The following is an 18,774-nucleotide window of genomic DNA, read 5'->3' as shown; positions in this document are numbered from 1 at the left end:
TGGGAAAAACGAAGTTTTTTTCAAGTGTGCTAAAATTCCCTCACACCATCTTTTTTGTGTGTTTGGTTTGGCTTTTTGCTTGTTCATTTGTTTGTTTTTGCATGGCCAGGCACCAGGAGTTGAACCTGGGTCTCCGGCATGGTAGGAGAGACCTCTGCCTGCTGAGCCACTCTGGTTCTCCCACACTATCAGTTATAAATACTTAAAATCAAAGGTCTTTCTGTGAAGCACTTTCACCAGAGCAGTATTGTCAAAGGTCAGTGGAAGTTAATGGTTGTTATAATGTATACAACATGTCCACTCAAGAAAGTCACTAAAAAGTTTTAGGGAGTAAAGACCCATGATGAACCACGTTTTCTAATGGGTGTTACTGTACATGAAATGTAATTGACTTGGCTCAGAATTACCCAGTTCATATGATGAATTGACAAAAACATGTCATTAATGTCACATTGTACAGATAGAACAGCCTGTGTCTCATGGTTGGATGTGGAGCTGGCAATTTGTAAACCATCTGGAATCTAGCCTTCAGTGTCTTTTTTTGGAATGCAATTTGTAAATAACATGCTGGGTGAAAAATAAGAACAGATTCTTACAACATTAATTATAAACCAGTTGATATGGATTGAATTGTGTACTCCAGGGTAGACGTACTCTTGGTCCTGGTTCACATTCCGGTGGATGTGTTCCCATTGTTGGTATGGCCCAACTCAATCAAGCTGAGTTTTAATATAGAGTGCTAGAGTCCTTATAAGCATAGGCCAAATCAGTCAGAGAGAGAAGCCACAGGGGGCAGCCAGAAGCTGGAAGATAACAAAACATGGAGGAGAAGGGGGGATGCATCCCCATGTGCATTGCCCTATGACAGAAGAGCCAAGGAGCAAGGATTGCCAGCAGCCAGCCCCCAAATACCTCAGTCTTCTTGGAGAATGAATCATCCTGCTGACTTCTCCTTACCTCATAATTAAGAGGTAATAAATCCCTGTTGCTTAAGCCAACTTATTGTATGTTATTTGTTCTCACAGCCAGGAAATTAAATCAATTTTTGGTACCAAGAGAGGGGTAAAGCTCTTACAAATTTCTAAAACTGTGGAAAGAGCTTTAGAGTTGAGTAATGAGTAAAGGCTAGGAGAATTATTAAAGGTGTGAAGGAAAAAGCCTAGTTCGCTTCAAAAAGACTGTTAGTAAATATGGACAGTAATGCTACTTACAAGGTGGACGTAGAAGAAAATGATGAATGAGTGATCAGAAATTGGGAAAAAAGGAGATCATTTTTATAAAGTGGCCGAAAACTTGGCAAAATTGAGCTCTGATGTCAGATTGAAAGTGAAAATGTTAAGCATTGAACTTGGAAATTTAGTTGAGGAGATTTCTAAACTAAATGCAGAAATTACAGCCTGGCTTGTCCTGGAAGCTTACAGTAAAATGCAAGAGGAAAAGAATAAGCTGAGAAGTGAACTCTTAAGCACAAAGAAACCAGAGCTTGATGGTTTGAAAAATTCTGAGCCTAACCAGACAGTGTGCACTGAGACTAGGGCCAAATGTAGCTCTATCAGAGAATTCCCTAAATTTTTAGGAAGTGGGTCCCCAGAGGACAAGGCTTCATTTAGTGTTTAACTGAACAACATTTTGCTAAAAAGTGCATGGCAATAGAAGTCAATAGAAGACAGACAAGAAGGGGAGAAGACATAGTAATGTTTCTATTACTATGAAGTAGAAAAGCCAAAGGACCAAGATCCATTGGCAGCCTGCCCCAGAACACAGCAGTCTTCCTGGAGAAAACATCACCTTGCTTACACCTCAATTTTAGACTCTCCTAGTCTCAAAATCACAGGTCCAGTCAGCCATTTCAGTGGAAATCAATATTAGAAATACAGTTATTCCAGAGGGATATATGGAAAGTTCTACCTGAATGGTTTGAATCTGCTTGGACTGCACAGGAAACCAGCAAGAATTTTGCAAAATTTGTGCAAGCAGAGTCAAGGCCAGTCTGGAGTAAAGGAACAGAGTAGGGATGAATTGAAAGATAAAGTAACTTCAAGGGTAGGGCCATGGAAACAAAAGTCTGGACTGAAAAGATCTCTCTGGGCCAAGAGAGCATGCTCTCCCATATCTGTGCATAGTGTGTGTCTAACCCTGTTTTGGAGGAGGTGGATAATGCATCCTATTGTTCTGGGAATGTGCAGCCACTTCAATGCTCAGATTTGGTGGTACTTGAGCCCATGATTTCATGGAATCCTCTGCCACAACCCAAAAACTCAGTGAAGGTTGGCTCTGTGCTCTGGTGTTTGGAGAGAACATAGTCCCTATGAAAGGACTTGAAAGGGGTGGGGTTGCTTCTTAATCTGGCCCAGAGGGCAAAACATCAATCCATAAATGACTCTTAGACCTTGAAATTTAAGAGGGTTTTCCTTGTTGGTTTTCAGACTTGCTTGTAACCTGTGACCCCTATTTTCCTTTTAATTTCTCCCATCTGGAATGGGAATGTTTGCCCTGTGCTTGTTTCACTGTTGTATATCAGAAGGAGATAATTTGACATCTAGGTTTTACAGGTCCATTAGACATAGGAAATCTTGTCTTAGGATAGACCACTTCCATAACTGATTTTGATGAGACTTTGTACTTTTCATTTTTACTGAAATGACTTAAAGCTTTTTGGGATATTGTGATGGAATGAATGTATTTTGCACATAGAAAGAACATGTCTTTTTTGTTTCCAGGAAGGTGGACTGATATCAGTTGAGTTGTGCACTGAAGTTTGGGCATAATTTTTATCTTGATCCACATTCTGTTGGGTGTGGTGCATTATAAATAAGATCTCTCCAAGATATCAGTTTAGTTGAGGTGTGGCCCAACTAAATCAGGTTGAATTTTAACCTAGATTACTTGAAACCTTTATAAGCAGAATGCAAGATGGAGAGAGAATCCATGGCAAGCAGCCTGACACTGGAAGTCAATAGAAGACAGACAAGAAGGGGAGAAGACATGGTAACATTTCTATTACTATGTTGTAGAAAAGCCAAAGGACCAAGGTCCACTGGCAGCTCGCCCCAGAAAACAACAGTCTTCCTGGAGAAAACATCACCTTGCTTGCACCTCAATTTTAGACTCTCCTAGTCTCAAAATCATCAGGTAATAAATGCCCATTGTTTAAGACAATCCCTTACATGACACTTGTTTTAGCATCCAGGAAACTAAAACAGCAAGCACACACTATAATTAAAAGAGCATTTGCTTTGGAATCAGGAAGATCTATGTTTGAATCTGATCTCTACATCTCTAATTAGTGACCTTGCTGTTAGAGAACCACTTTTCATATTTGTCTGCTGTGTGCCAGTCAGTGAACAAAGCACTTTATATCTCATGAAGTTTCTACAACAACCATGCAAGAAAATCATGAAACTAAAACTCAGACAGGTCAAAAACTTGGCATCATTAAATGATAGAATAATCTTAATCTGTTATTCTAAATAAAAGGTCTGAATTTTCCACTATGGCTAGAAGAAACACTCAATCTTTGGACTAGAAAGAAATGAACTCCTGGCAGGTTTTGCAATTCTCCGTGTGACTTTGGGAAAGTGACTCAATCCCTTTAAAGTCCAGTTTCTCCACCTATAAAATGAGAATAATAATAATAATGCTTCCCTTTTGGCATTTTTAAAATGTATAAAATATCTGCTACATAAAAATGCTTATTAAATACTAGTTCTTAAAAAAATTTTTTCCTTCATTTATTTGTCAACTAACCATAATTATGCATCAAAATGATACAATGAAGTGGGAAAGCTAAATATTTTGCTTCCCCTGAAGTTGGTGGTAGAAGTATGCATATCAATTTATAATAGCAAGGAAAATGGGATGGAAATTGGATTATGTCTGTCCCACTCCCAGCCCTACCAATATTTATCCCAAAGAAATAGTTTAACATTTTTGTACTTCAGTATCTTCATCCATAAAATGAACCCTAACATTTATACTGAATTTATCCTATTAGTTTGCTCAAATCAAATAGATGTCTGTTGTTTGAAAAGTGCTGAGTTCTCTTACATACATTAAAAATTTAGTCTAATAATAAAATTATAACAAAGGTAAACACATCAATCACATTCAGTATTGTATTCTACAAAAATCATGTGCATTAGTGTTTTCTTTAATCGACAAGGAATTGGTGAACACTGTACTAGGGGCTGTGGGAGGCAAAAATAGATGCAGAATGTTTAAAAGGGGAGCTGTGAGATTAAACTGAAGTTCCATTTTGCTTCCTCCACTCTCACACTAGGTGGTCTCAGGTGAGGATTTTAAAGCAATCTTTGTTTAAACCTCATGAAGTTTACCTTTGTAGGGAAATAAGATAAAGTCAAAATTTGTGTCACAGTAAATAAGAATTCTGAAACATAAAATCATAAAAAGCACTGTGGGAGCTCACACTAGAAAGACAGTGCTTCTTCTTAGGAGGGCATTCAGGGCCTGAAACCACGGAAGTCTTTATGAAAGAGAAGGCATCTGATTTGTCCTTGAAGCATGGATCAGAAATTACAGTGGGAAGAAGATAAGGTAGGTAATGTCATATAAGGTGGGCAAGTTCTTGTTACCATTGCCAGTGGCCCCTCTTGTCAGGAAAGTTCTGGGGGGTTTTTTGGCCATCTTTATGGAGTAATTATGAATAGTGTTATCTTTCATTCTCAAAAGTGCCCTGGCTCATATGATAAAATCCGTAAACAACCTAAGTGAGGTACTGAAGCACCTTGGGGGTTTGATAAATGGAAGTTCTCATCTGCGCTAGAGACTATAATTCTCTACACATATAATTCTGCTCTAACATTATGGACTGAATCATGACACTCTGACCCCCAAAGCATGTTAAAGTCCTAACCCCAAGTCTTGTGGATGTAATCCCATTTATAAATAGGATCTTCAAAGATGTTTTTACTTAAGGTAAGGTCAAACTGAATCACCATGGGCCTTTATCTAATATGATGGGAGTCCTTACAAACAAAAGAAATTTGGACATAGTAGGAGGAGAAGGGAAGACAGACAACCATGTGACAGAAGCAGATATTGCATTATGGGTTGCTGGTCAGCCACCATCAGAATGCTACACACAGACTTTAGAGAAAGCAGGATCCTCCGTATGACTTAATGTTTGATTTCTAGCCTCCAAAAACTGAGATGTAAATTCCCGTTGTTTAAGCCAATTAGTGTGTGGTATTTTTACACAGCAATCATGGCAAACTAAGACAAACACTAAATCATATAAATCTTAATACCATCACCACATCAGTAGACTATGAGACTTCGAGATAAGTTCAATTTTTATGACCAAGTCCTGGGATATAATAAGGGATCAACATATATTCATTGAACAAATGAATGACTATGCTGTGCTCTATTAGAGAACTCCAAAAACTAGTCTCAATTCTAGATTTCAGAGACCCTATGGAGCATAGGTGTCCTCTACCTGAGATTAATAGGACAGTACTGTGAGTTCAGTTTTCTTACGATGATAAAACTGTAGATATGTATGACTTAACGGGATGCCTGTGTTCTCTTAGTTTATAACTATTAGCAGTAGGATTAAAATTAATTGCTATTCCATACTCCAGAAAATGAGATTAGAATTAAGGAAGAGATTTGGGGGAGCTTTAATAATGAACTGGATTTATGACTAACTTCAGTCTGGTGATTGGATTAGATTCATTAGTCAGGATTTAAACAGGATTATACATAAAGTACATGCTGAAAAATACACACACTTGCTGGTGACTGCTGTGAGCTGAATTTCTGCAAGGTCAAGTGGGCTAGAAGAGTCATCATAATGCCAATGAATGGAGGAGGAGAGGCTACTTAGGATATGATATCAAAGAAGCAGTTCAGATTTCAGATGTTGCTGAAAAGGTGGTACCAATAAGGTGTAATTATTTTCACTATGACCTTCCACCCCTTGAGCATTTTATAGTCCTTATAATTACTAACTGAGATACTAAATACATTGCTTTCACTTCAATGGAAAAGATACCCTTTAGGAAAACTGGCAGTACGATGTATAGTGGTGACATCTAATAGGACTTTTATTGAGTTTTTTATTTTATTCGGTTTCTTCTATCTTTTTTTTAAATTTTTTTTATTAATCAAAAAAAAGAAAAGAAATGAACACAACATTTAGAAATCATTCCATTCTACAAATGCACTCAGTAATTCTTAGTATCATCACATAGATGTATGATCATCATTTCTTAGTACATTTGCATCGATTTAGGAAAAGAACTAGCAAAACAGCAGAAAAAGATATAGAATGTTAATATAGAGAAGAGAATTAAAATAATAATACTAATAATATATATATATATATATAAAGGAAAAAGAAAAAAAACAAAAACAAAAGATACAAACACACAAACAAACAAACAAAAAACCATATTTCAGGTGCAGCTTCATTCAGTGTTTCAACCTAGTTACATTACACTTAGGTATTATTGTGCTGTCCATTTTTGAGTTTTTGTATCTAGTCCTGTTGCGCAGTCTGTATCCCTTCAGCTCCAATTACCCCTTATCTTACCCTGTTTCTAACTCCTGCTGGTCTCTGTTACCAATGATATATTCCAAGCTAATTCTCGAATGTCGGTTCACATCAGTGGGCCTTACAGTATTTGTCCTTTAGTTTTGGGCTAAACTCACTCAGCATAATGTTCTCTAGGTCCATCCATGTTATTACATGCTTCATAAGTTTAGTCTGTCTTAAAGCTGCATAATATTCCATCGTAGGTATACGCCACAGTTTGTTTAGCCACTCGTCTGTTGATGAACATTTTGGCTGTTTCCATCTCTTTGCAATTGTAGATAATGCTGCTATAAACACTGGTGTGCAAATGTCCGTCTATGTCTTTGCCCTTAAGTCCTTTGAGTAGATACCTAGCAGTGGTATTGCTGGGTCGTAATCCATTCTGCCATTCTATGTCTTTTGATTGGGAAATTCAGTCCATTAACTTTTAGTATTATTACTGTTTGGATAATATTTTCCTCTACCATTTTGGCTTTTGTATTATATATATCATATCTGATTTTCCTTCTTTCTACACTTTACTCCATACCTCTCTCTTCTGTCTTTTCGTATCTGACTCTAGTGCTCCCTTTAGTATTTCTTGCAGAGCTGGTCTCTTGGTCACAAATTCTCTCAGTGACTTTTTGTCTATAAATGTTTTAATTTCTCCTTCATTTTTGAAGGACAATTTTGCTGGATATAGGAGTCTTGGTTGGCAGTTTTTCTCTTTTAGTAATTTAAATATATCATCCCACTGTCTTCTAGCTTCCATGGTTTCTGCTGAGAAATCTACACATAGTTTTATTGGGTTTCCCTTGTATGTGACAGATTGTTTTTCTCTTGCTGCTTTCAAGATCCTCTCTTTCTCTTTGACCTCTGACATTCTAACTAGTAAGTGTCTTGGAGAATACCTATTTGGGTCTATTCTCTTTGGGGTGCGCTGCACTTCTTGGATCTGCAAATTTAGGTCTTTCATAAGAGTTGGGAAATTTTCAGTGATAATTTCTTCCATTAGTTTTTCTCCTCCTTTTCCCTTCTCTTCTCCTTCTGGGACACCCACAACACGTATATTTGTGCGCTTCATATTGTCATTCAGTTCCCTGATCCCCTGCTCAAGTTTTTCCATTCTTTTCCCGATAGTTTCTGTTTCTTTTTGGAATTCAGATGTTCCATCCTCCAGTTCACTAATTGTAGCTTCTGTCTGTTTAGATCTACCATTGTAGGTATCCATTGTTTTTTCCATTTTTTCTTCTTTGTCCTTCACTCCCATAAGTTCTGTGATTTGTTTTTTCAGATTTTCTATTTCTTCTTTTTGTTCAGCCCATGTCTTCTTCATGTCCTCCCTCAATTTATTGATTTGGTTTTTGAAGAGTTTTTCCATTTCTGTTCGTATATCCAGCATTAGTTGTCTCAGCTCCTGTATCTCATTTGAACTATTGGTTTGTTCCTTTGACTGGGCCATATCTTCAATTTTCCGAGCGTCATCCATTATTTTCTGCTGGTGTCTGGGCATTTGATCAGATTTCCCTGGGTGTGTTACCCAGCTGGTTGAAAGCTTTTTCTGTGAAATCTCTGGGCTCTGTTTTCCTTTTCCTGCCCAGTAGGTGGCGCTTGTGGCACTCGTCTGTCTGCACGGCAGTCGGCCAGGGAAACTGCGCGTGGAGGCGGGGGTCGCTGGCCGCCGCGGCTTGGGAGAGTGCCAGTCCTAATTGCCCAGCTGGCCCGAAACGCCAAGCGGTGACGGGAGGGCCCCGCCATCCAACGTTCCCAGTCAGACCGGGGAGCCACATGCATGGAGGGGACCCCAGTCGCCAGCCGCCCCGGCCGGGAAAATGCACGCCCCTCAGGTATCTCACCGCAGCAGATTCTCCCTGCCCGTTCAGCTGTTCCAGAATGGGGTACGCTGTCTTTTTGGTCTCTGTCGTGACTCCGGGAGCTGTTTCATATTGTTTCTCTTTCTTTAGTTGCTTTTCTGGAGGAGGAACTAAGACCCGCGCGTCTTACTAAGCCGCCATCTTCTCCGGAAGTCTCCGGTTTCTTCTATCTTGTACCCCTACCGTGATGATATTAAAACCCTTCAACATTGTATTATCGTTCTTACAATTAACTAACCAAATTCAAACTGAAAATAAAGAATAATTCCAGAAGACATACCATGGCATTTGCAGGAGCAGCCTCAGAAAGTAAAGCACTTAAAAACTACAAAATTAAGGTGGAGAATGTTGAGTTCTACAACCTTTCATTTGAAGCTCTGCACCTGGGCTGGAAATTGATCTTGTTTCCTTGTATCAGAGTGAATTAGATCCCGGAAGCAGTAGTGAAATGTTTTCTCTTTATTGATACAATTTCGCATGACTAATTTAAGATGGTCTATGATTTTAGAGAACCACGTTTTCTCACTGAGCAAAAAAAATGTAACTATTTAATGAAGGGGGTTGTTTTGTCACCTTATGGCTGCTGTGTGTCCACAGCAGAAACATTTTCCTTGATGAATTTTCTAGCAGAATTTCCTCTGTCTTTTATTGCAGTGTAACTAATATGGGGCAGATTTTGACAGTCTAGCAATTTTTTTTCTTTTCTCCATTCACACACAGAATAGAATTATCTTAGATTGTCATTTAGCCTTCGTGTTCAGTTTACAGCTCTTATATCCTCTGTTTTGCAATATCTCTCCTTATAACTCCTTTCACATCTTGATTCCTTAGGCTGTAGATCAAGGGATTGAGCATGGGTGTGATCACAGTGTAAAAAACTGCAATTATCTTTCCCCCAGCCCAGGAAGACTTTGACTGTGGTCTCACATATGTGATGATGGCAGTTCCATAGAATAAAAACACCACAGTCAGATGGGAGACACAGGTGGACAGTGCCTTGTTCCTCCCAGAGACCGACCATATCCTGAGGATAGACAGAAGGATTCAGGTATAAGAAGTAACAATGAGGAGGAAGGGAATGAAGACGATGATGATACTGAAGACAAAAACAACCATCTCAGTAAATGAAGTGTTTGTGCAGGCCAGCCTCAGGACAGAAGGCATCTCACAGAAGAAGTGATTCAAGACATTGGGTCCACAGTACAGCAAGCTTAAGGTGAGGACTTTGACCACCATGGAACCAAGGAAGCTGATGAACCAAGAAATGGCAACCAGTTGGACACAGGTGCTTTGGTCCATGATGACAGTGTAGTGAAGAGGATGACGAATGGTTACATATCAGTCATAAGCCATAATACCACACATTTGATCATTCCAAAGGAGAGGGAGAAGTACATCTGAGCAGCACAACCAAAGAATGAAACGGCCTTCAGTTTCCCCACCATGTTGGACAGCATTTGTGGGACATTGGTGGATGTGTAGCAGAAGTCTGAAAAGGATAAATTACTGAGAAAAAAGTATGTGGGGGTATGAAGATGAGGTTCTATCTCGATAGTAGTGATGATGGTAATATTACTAGCTACAGTCCATAAATAAAATAACAAAAACATAATAAAAAAGTGACCTGGATCTTTGGTTGGGGAGAGAGGCTGAGGAACACAAATTCAATCACAGAGAAATTAGTTTTTATCATATCCATTTTTCAGGCCACTTTGCTCTCAAAGGACCATCCCCTTGAAAATAAAATTAAATGTCCTATACATCACAGTGTTGGAAATCCAGAACATAAGATAATATATGATATATATATAACATGAATTTTTATTATATGAGAAGCATTTTACTAGTTATTTTGCCACAAGTAAATTGCATTTTCAGGATTACTAAATATATTTATATAATTTTAAATAGGAGGAAATTGAAGATCAGAGAAACAATACAAATTTCTTAAAGTCAGAGTATTTTCAAGAGCCACAATTGCCTAGCTATAGGTAAAAACTATAAAAGAGAAACACAAATTAAAACAAGCAGAAGAAAGAAAATAAAGACTAAAGTGGTAATAAATGAAATAGAAAGGAAAAAAACAGTAGAGTGATAAAAATTCAAACATTAATTCTTTGAGAGGATCAATAAGATTGATCAACATTTAGTGAAACTGACAAAAAAATGTGAGAGAAGATATAAGTGAAGAATCAGAAATGGAAAGGGAGACATTACTACTAACCATACTGAAATGAAAAGTATCCTCAGAGAATACCATGAACAACTGTATAGCAATAAATTAGATATCCTAAACTGAATGGATAAATTCTAAGAATCACACAAACTACCTATGCTGAGCAAGAATAAATAGAAAATTTTAGCAAACCAATTGCTAGTGAAGATATTGAATCAGTAATCAAAGATATCTCAACAAACAAAAGCCTATGACAAGATGGATTACAGGGGAATTCTGTCAAATGTTCAAAGAAGACTTAACTCCAATTCTGCTCAAACTCTTCCAAAAATTGAATAATGTAGAACACTCCCTAACTCAGTCCATTAGGCCAAAATTACTCTCATACCAAAGCCAGATAAAATATCACAAGAAAATAAAAATGCAGACTAATATCTCTTATGTGTACAGATGCAGGAATCTTCAAGAAAATATTAGAAGCCTGAGTCCAACAGCATCTTAAAACAATTATGCACTGTGATCAAGTGGACTTTGTTCCTTGCATGCCAGGCTGATTTAATATAAGAGAACCAATTAATATAATACATCACATTTCCAGAATGAATAGAAAAAATAGCATGAATATCTCAAGTGATGTAGAAAAAGGTATTTGACAAACTACAGCATCCTTTTCTGATAAAAAACACTAGAAATAAAAGGACAGTTCCTCAACATGATAAAGGACATATAGGAAAAGTCTATAGCTAACATCCTACTTACTGGTGAAAGAATGAAATATTTCCCTCTGGATCAAGAACAAAAGAAGGATGTCCTCAGTCACCACTGATTTTCAAAATTATAGTGAAGTATCTTCCAGAGCAATTAGGCAAGGGAACAAATTAAAATCCAAATTAGAAAAGAAGAAGTAAAAACTCCTTTATTTAAAGATGATATGACCCTATACACAGAAAATCTTGAGAAGTCCATAAGAAAACTACTAGAACTAATAAATGAATTCAGCAAAGTGAGAGAGGGTAAAAAATCAATAGCCTCAAATTATTAGGGTTTCTATACACAAGTAATGAACAATCAGAAAAATAAGTCAAGAAAAAAATTCATTCACAATAGCAACTAAAGAATGAAGTATATAGGACTAAATCTAACCAAGCATGTATAGGACTTACACATAGCAAACAACAAAACATTGCTAAAATAAATTAATGAAGACATAACTAAATGGACGGATACTCCAGGTCCCTGCTGTGAAAGACTAAATATATTTAGGTTCTCAATACTACACAAAGCAGTTTATAAATTCAATAAATCCAAATAAAAATTCTAACAACCTTCTTCACATAAATGGGAACTCCAATCATCAACTGTATATGGAAAGGCAAGGGGCTCAAAACAGCTCAAGTTATACTAAAAGGAAATGTGAAGTTGAAGGACTCACTTTCTGATCTTAGAACATATTGCAAAGCCACAGTAATCAAAACAGCATGGTGCTGGCACAAGGACATCACAGACCAATACAATAGAATTGAGAGCTCAGAAATTGACCTTTATATTTATGGCCAACTGACGTTTCGGAGAGTGGCAAAGGACACTGAATTGAGAAATAATAATCTCTTCAACAAACGGTGCTCAGAAAGCTGAATTTCCATTTGGAATAAAAAGGAAGGTTATGCCTACCTCATGACATTTAGAAAAATCAGTGCAGGGCTGGGTGCGGCACTCACGCTCCGCCTGCCAGCCCACCTGCCCTCCTCTCCCTCTTCCCCTTTCTGCTCCGGCGGTGCTCCATCCACCATCTTATCCTTCCCTTTCTCCTCCTGCTCCAGCGGCTCTCCAACAACCACCGTGCCCTCTTCCACCTTCACTGGCTCCTCTGCCACCGGCCTCGACAGCCTTGCCACCCTCACCTTTCCTCCTCCAGAACAGCTACTGGGGGAGTGGAGACGATACAGAGCAGCTCCCAGAGCCACGATGGACATCAAAGGGACGGTGTACCCCATCCTGGAATGGCTGACTGTCTGGGAGAACCAGCTCCGGTGAGATCGCTGAGGGGTGCGGGCTTTCCCGGGTGGGACAGCAAGCGGCCGGAGTCCCTCCCTTCCTCCTTCCCAGGCCAACTAGCAGAATTGGGCAGGTGGTCCCCTCGGGTTGCGGCGGCCAGCGACCCTCCCAGCGTTCAGACCCCCGGGTCGGCTGGCACTTTTCCAAGCCACTTCGGCTGCCGAACCTCCCCCACGGTGAGAGTTTTTCAAAGTTAAAGGACCCACAGCAACTTTTACTGGCGGAACCCATAGACGAACGTGTGCCACGAGCGCCACCTACTGGGCAGGATAAGAAAAACAGAATGCAGAGATTTCACAGAAAAATCTTTCAACCTGTGGGGTCCAACACCCAGGGAAATCTGACTAAATGCCCAGACGCCAGCAGAAGATAACGGATCACGCTCAGAAAATTGAAAATATGGCCCAGTCAAAGGAACAAACCAATAGCTCAAATGAGATACAGGAGCTGAGACAACTAATGCTGAATATACGAACAAAAATGGAAAACCTCTTCAAAAACGAAATTGATAAATTGACGGAGGAAATGAAGAAGACATGGGCTGAACAAAAAGAAGAAATAGAAAAACTGAAAAAACAAATCACAGAACTTATGGAAGTGAAGGATAAAGTAGAAAAGATGGAAAAACAATGGATACCTACAATGATAGATTTAAAGAGACAGAAGATAGAATTAGTGATTTGGAGGATGGAACATCTGAATTCCAAAAACAAACAGAAACTATCAGGAAAAGAATAGAAAAATTTGAACAGTGTATCAGGGTACTCAAGGACAATATGAACCGCACAAATATACGTGTTGTGGGTGTCCCAGAAGGAGAAGAGAAGGGAAAAGGAGGAGAAAAACTAATGGAAGAAATTATCACTGAAAATTTCCCAACTCTTATGAAAGACCGAAAATTACAGATCCAAGAAGTGCAGCGCACCCCAAAGAGATTAGACCCAAATAGGTATTCTCCAAGACACTTCCTAGTTAGAATGTCAGAGGTCAAAGAGAAAGAGAGGATCTTGAAAGCAGCAAGAGAGAAGCAATCCATCACATACAAGGGAAATCCAATAAGAATATGTGTAGATTTCTCAGCAGAAACCATGGAAGCTAGAAGACAGTGGGATGATATATTTAAATTACTAAAAGAGAAAAACTGCCAACCAAGACTCGTATATCCAGCAAAATTATCCTTCAAAAATGAGGGAGAAATTAAAACATTCTCAGACAAAAAGTCACTGAGAGAATTTGTGACCAAGAGACCAGCTCTGCAAGAAATACTAAAGGGAGCACTAGAGTCAGAACCGAAAAGACAGAAGAGAGAGGTATGGAGAAGAGTGTAGAAAGAAGGAAAGTCAGATATGATATATATAATACAAAAGGCAAAATGGTAGAGGAAAATATTATCCAAACAATAATAACTCTAAATGTTAATGGACTGAATTCCCCAATCAAAAGACATAGACTGGCAGAATGGATTAAAAAACAGGATCCTTCTATATGCTGTCTACAGGAAAGACATCTTAGACCCAAAGATAAATATAGGTTGAAAGTGAAAGGCTGGGAAAAGATATTTCATGCAAATAACAACCATAAAATAGCAGGAGTGGCTATACTAATATCCAACAAATTAGACTTCAAATATAAAACAGTTAAAAGAGACAAAGAAGGACACTATATACTAATAAAAGGAACAATTAAACGAGAAGACATAACAATCATAAATATTTACGCACCAAACCAGAATGCCCCAAAATATGTGAGGAATATACTGCAAACACTGAAAAGGGAAATAGACTAATATACCATAATAGTTGGAGACTTCAATTCACCACTCTCATCAATGGACAGAACATCTAGACAGAGGATCAATAAAGAAATAGAGAATCTGAATATTACTATAAATGGGCTAGACTTAACAGACATTTATAGGACATTACATCCCACAACAGCAGGATACACCTTTTTCTCAAGTGCTCATGGATCATTCTCAAAGATAGACCATATGTTGGGTCACAAAGCAAGTCTTAACAAATTTAAAAAGATTGAAATCATACACAATATTTTCTCGGATCATAAAGGAATGAAGTTGGAAATCAATAATAGGTGGAGTGCCAGAAAATTCACAAATACATGGAGGTTCAACAACACACACTTAAACAACGAGTGGCTCAAAGAAGAAATTGCAAGAGAAATTAGTAAATACCTAGAGGCGAATGAAAATGAAATCACAACATATCAAAACTTATGGAACACATAAAGGCAGTGCTAAGAGGGAAATTTATTGCCCTAAATGTCTATATCAGAAAAGAAGAAAAGGCAAAAATGCAGGAATTAACTGTCCACTTGGAAGAACTGGAGAAAGAACAGCAAACTAATCCCAAAGCAAGCAAAAGGAAAGAAATAACAAAGATTAGAGCAGAAATAAATGAAATTGAAAACATGAAAACAATAGAGAAAATTAATAAGACCAGAAGTTGGTTCTATGAGAAAATCAATAAGATGGATGGGCCCTTAGCAAGACTGACAAAAAGAAGAAGAGAGAGGATGCAAATAAATGAGATCAGAAATGGAAGAGGAGACATAACTACCGACCTCACAGAAATAAAGGAGGTAATAACAGGATACTATGAACAGCTTTATGCTAATTAATACAACAATTTAGATGAAATGGATGGGTTCCTGGAAAGACATGAACAACCAACTTTGACTCAAGAAGAAATAGATGACCTCAACAAACCGATCACAAGTAAAGAAATTGAATTAGTCATTCAAAAGCTTCCTAAAAAGAAAATTCCAGGACCAGGCGGCTTCACATCTGAATTCTATCAAACATTCCAGAAAGAATTAGTGCCAACTCTCCTCAAACTCTTCAAAAAATTGAATTGGAGGAAAAACTACCTAATTCATTTTATGAAGCCAACATCACCCTCATACCAAAACCAGGCAAAGATATTACAAAAAAAGAAAACTACAGACCAATCTCTCTAATGAATATAGATGCAAAAATCCTCAATAAGGGCGGGCCGCGGTGGCTCAGCGGGCAAAGTGCTTGCCTGCTATGCCGGAGGACCTCGGTTCGATTCCCGGCCCCAGCCCATGTACCAAAAACGGAGAAACAGAATACAATAAAACAAGAAAATGTTTAAAAGATGTTTCCCTTTCTTCCTTCCTTCCTTCCTTCTATCCTTCCTTCCTTCTCTCTGTCTTTCCTTTAAAAAAAAAAAAAAAAAAAATCCTCAATAAAATTCTCGCAAATCGTATTCAACAACACATTAAAAGAATTATACATCATGACCAAGTAAGATTCATCCCAGGTATGCAAGGATGGTTCAACATAAGAAAATCAATTAATGTAATACACCATATCAACAAATCAAAGCAGAAAAATCACATGATCATCTCAATTGATGCAGAGAAGGCATTTGACAAGATTCAACATCCTTTCCTGTTGAAAACACTTCAAAAGATAGGAATACAAGGGAACTTCCTTAAAAGGATAGAGGGAATATATGAAAAACCCACAGCTAATATCATCCTCAATGGGGAAAAATTGAAAACTTTCCCCCTAAGATCAGGAACAAGACAAGGATGTCCACTATCACCACTATTATTCAACATTGTGTTGGAGGTTCTAGCCAGAGCAATTAGACAAGAAAAAGAAATACAAGGCATCAAAATTGGAAAAGAAGAAGTAAAACTATCACTGTTTGCAGATGATATGATGTAATACATCGAAAACCCAGAAAAATCCACAACAAAACTACTAGAACTAATAAATGAGTACAACAAAGTAGCAGGTTACAAGATCAGCATTCAAAAATCTGTAGCATTTCTATACACTAGTAATGAACAAGCTGAGGGGGAAATCAAGAAACGAATCCCATTTACAATTGCAACTAAAAGAATAAAATACCTAGGAATAAATTTCACTAAAGAGACAAAAAACCTATATAAAGAAAACTACAAAAAACTGCTAAAAGAAATCACAGAAGACCTAAATAGATGGAAGGGCATACCGTGTTCATGGATTGGAAGACTAAATATAGTTAAGATGTCAATCCTACCTAAATTGATCTACAGATTCAATGCAATATCAATCAAAATCCCAACAACTTATTTTTCAGAAATAGAAAAACCAATAAGCAAATTTATCTGGAAGGGCAGGGTGCCCCGAATTGCTAAAAACATCTTGAGGAAAAAAAACGAAGCTGGAGGTCTCGTGCTGCCTGACTTTAAGGCATATTATGAAGCCACAGTGGTCAAAACAGCATGGTATTGGCATAAAGATAGATATATCGACCAATGGAATTGAATAGAGTGCTCAGATATAGACCCTCTGATCTACGGACATTTGATCTTTGATAAGGCAGTCAAGCCAACTCACCTGGGACAGAACAGTCTCTTCAATAAATGGTGCCTAGAGAACTGGATATCCATATGCAAAAGAATGAAAGAAGACCCATATCTCACACCCTACAAAAAAGTTAATTCAAAATGGATCAAAGATCTAAACATTAGGTCTAAGACCATAAAACAGTTAGAGGAAAATGTAGGGAGATATCTTACGAAACTTACAATTGGAGGCGGTTTTATGGACCTTAAACCTAAAGCAAGAGCACTGAAGAAGGAAATAAATAAATTGGAGCTCCTCAAAATTAAACACTTTTGTGCATCAAAGAACTTCACCAAGAAAGTAGAAAGACAGCCTACACAATGGGAGATAATATTTGGAAATGACATATCAGATAAAGCTCTAGTATCCAGAATTTATAAAGAGATTGTTCAACTCAACAACAAAAAGACAGCCAACCCAATTGCAAAGTGGGAAAAAGACTTGAACAGACACCTCTCAGAAGAGGAAATACAAATGGCCAAAAGGCACATGAAGAGATGCTCAATGTCCCTGGCCATTAGAGAAATGCAAATCAAAACCACAATGAGATATCATCTCACACCCACCAGAATGGTCATTATCAACAAAACAGAAAATGACAAGAGCTGGAGAGGATGCGGAGAAAGAGGCACACTTATCCACTGTTGGTGGGGATGTCAAATGGTGCAACCACTGTGGAAGGCAGTTTGGTGGTTCCTCAAAAAGCTGAATATAGAATTGCCATATGACCCAGCAATACCATTGCTGGGCATCTACTCAAAGGACTTAAGGGCAAAGACACAAATGGACATTTGCACACCAATGTTTATAGCAGCGTTATTTACAATTGCAAAGAGATGGAAACAGCCAAAATATCCATCAACAGAAGAATGGCTAAACAAACTGTGGTATATACATATGATGGAATATTATGCAGCTTTAAGACAGGATAAACTTACGAAGCATGTAATAACATGGATGGACCTAGAGAACATTATGCTGAGTGAGTCTAGCCAAAAACTAAAGGACAAATACTGTATGGTCCCACTGATGTGAACGGACATTCGAGAATAAACTTGGAATATGTCATTGGTAACAGAGTCCAGCAGGAGGTAGAAACAGGGTAAGATAATGGGTTATTGGATCTGAAGAGATACAGACTGTGCAACAGGACTAGATACAAAAACCCAAAAATGGACAGCAAAATAGTACCTAATTGTAAAGTAATCATGTTAAAACACTGAATGAAGCTGCATCTGAGCTATAGGTTTTGTTTGTTTGTTTGTTTGTTTTTATTTGTTTGTTTTGTTTTTTGTTTTTCTTTTCTTTTTTACTATTATTATTACTTTTATTTCTTTTGTCTATATTAACATTCTATATCTTTGTCTGGTGTGTCGCTAGTTCTTCTAAACCAATGCAAATGTACTAAGAAAAGATGATCATGTATCTATGTGATGATGTTAAGAATTACTGATTGCATATGTAGAATGCTATGATTTCTAAATGTTGGGTTAATTTCTTTTTTTTCTCATTAATTAATAAAAAGAAGTAAAAAAAAAGAAAAATCAGTGCAAAATGAACAAAAGACTTTAATATAAGAGTGAGAATGCTCAAACTTTTAGAAGAAAACATAGGGAAGCACCTTTAGGACCTTGTCTTTGGCAATGATTTCTGACACTTTATACCCAAATTATAAGCATCAGAGGAAGAAATAGTAAATGAGACTTCATCAAATTTGAAAACTTTTGTTTCTCAGAGGAATTTATCACGA

General features: G+C 37.7%; 1 pseudogene; it reads right to left on the bottom strand.

Moving 5' to 3' along the window:
- Nucleotides 1-9,183: 9,183 nt before the first annotated feature.
- LOC143672807 (olfactory receptor 2B8-like) lies at nucleotides 9,184-10,111 on the bottom strand (annotated as a pseudogene).
- Between the last annotated feature and the right edge of the window lie 8,663 nt (nucleotides 10,112-18,774).

This window comes from Tamandua tetradactyla (genome assembly GCF_023851605.1).
Source record: "Tamandua tetradactyla isolate mTamTet1 chromosome 15 unlocalized genomic scaffold, mTamTet1.pri SUPER_15_unloc_4, whole genome shotgun sequence".
Taxonomy (NCBI): Eukaryota; Metazoa; Chordata; class Mammalia; order Pilosa; family Myrmecophagidae; genus Tamandua; species Tamandua tetradactyla.
This window is presented reverse-complemented; position numbering and strand designations above follow the sequence as displayed.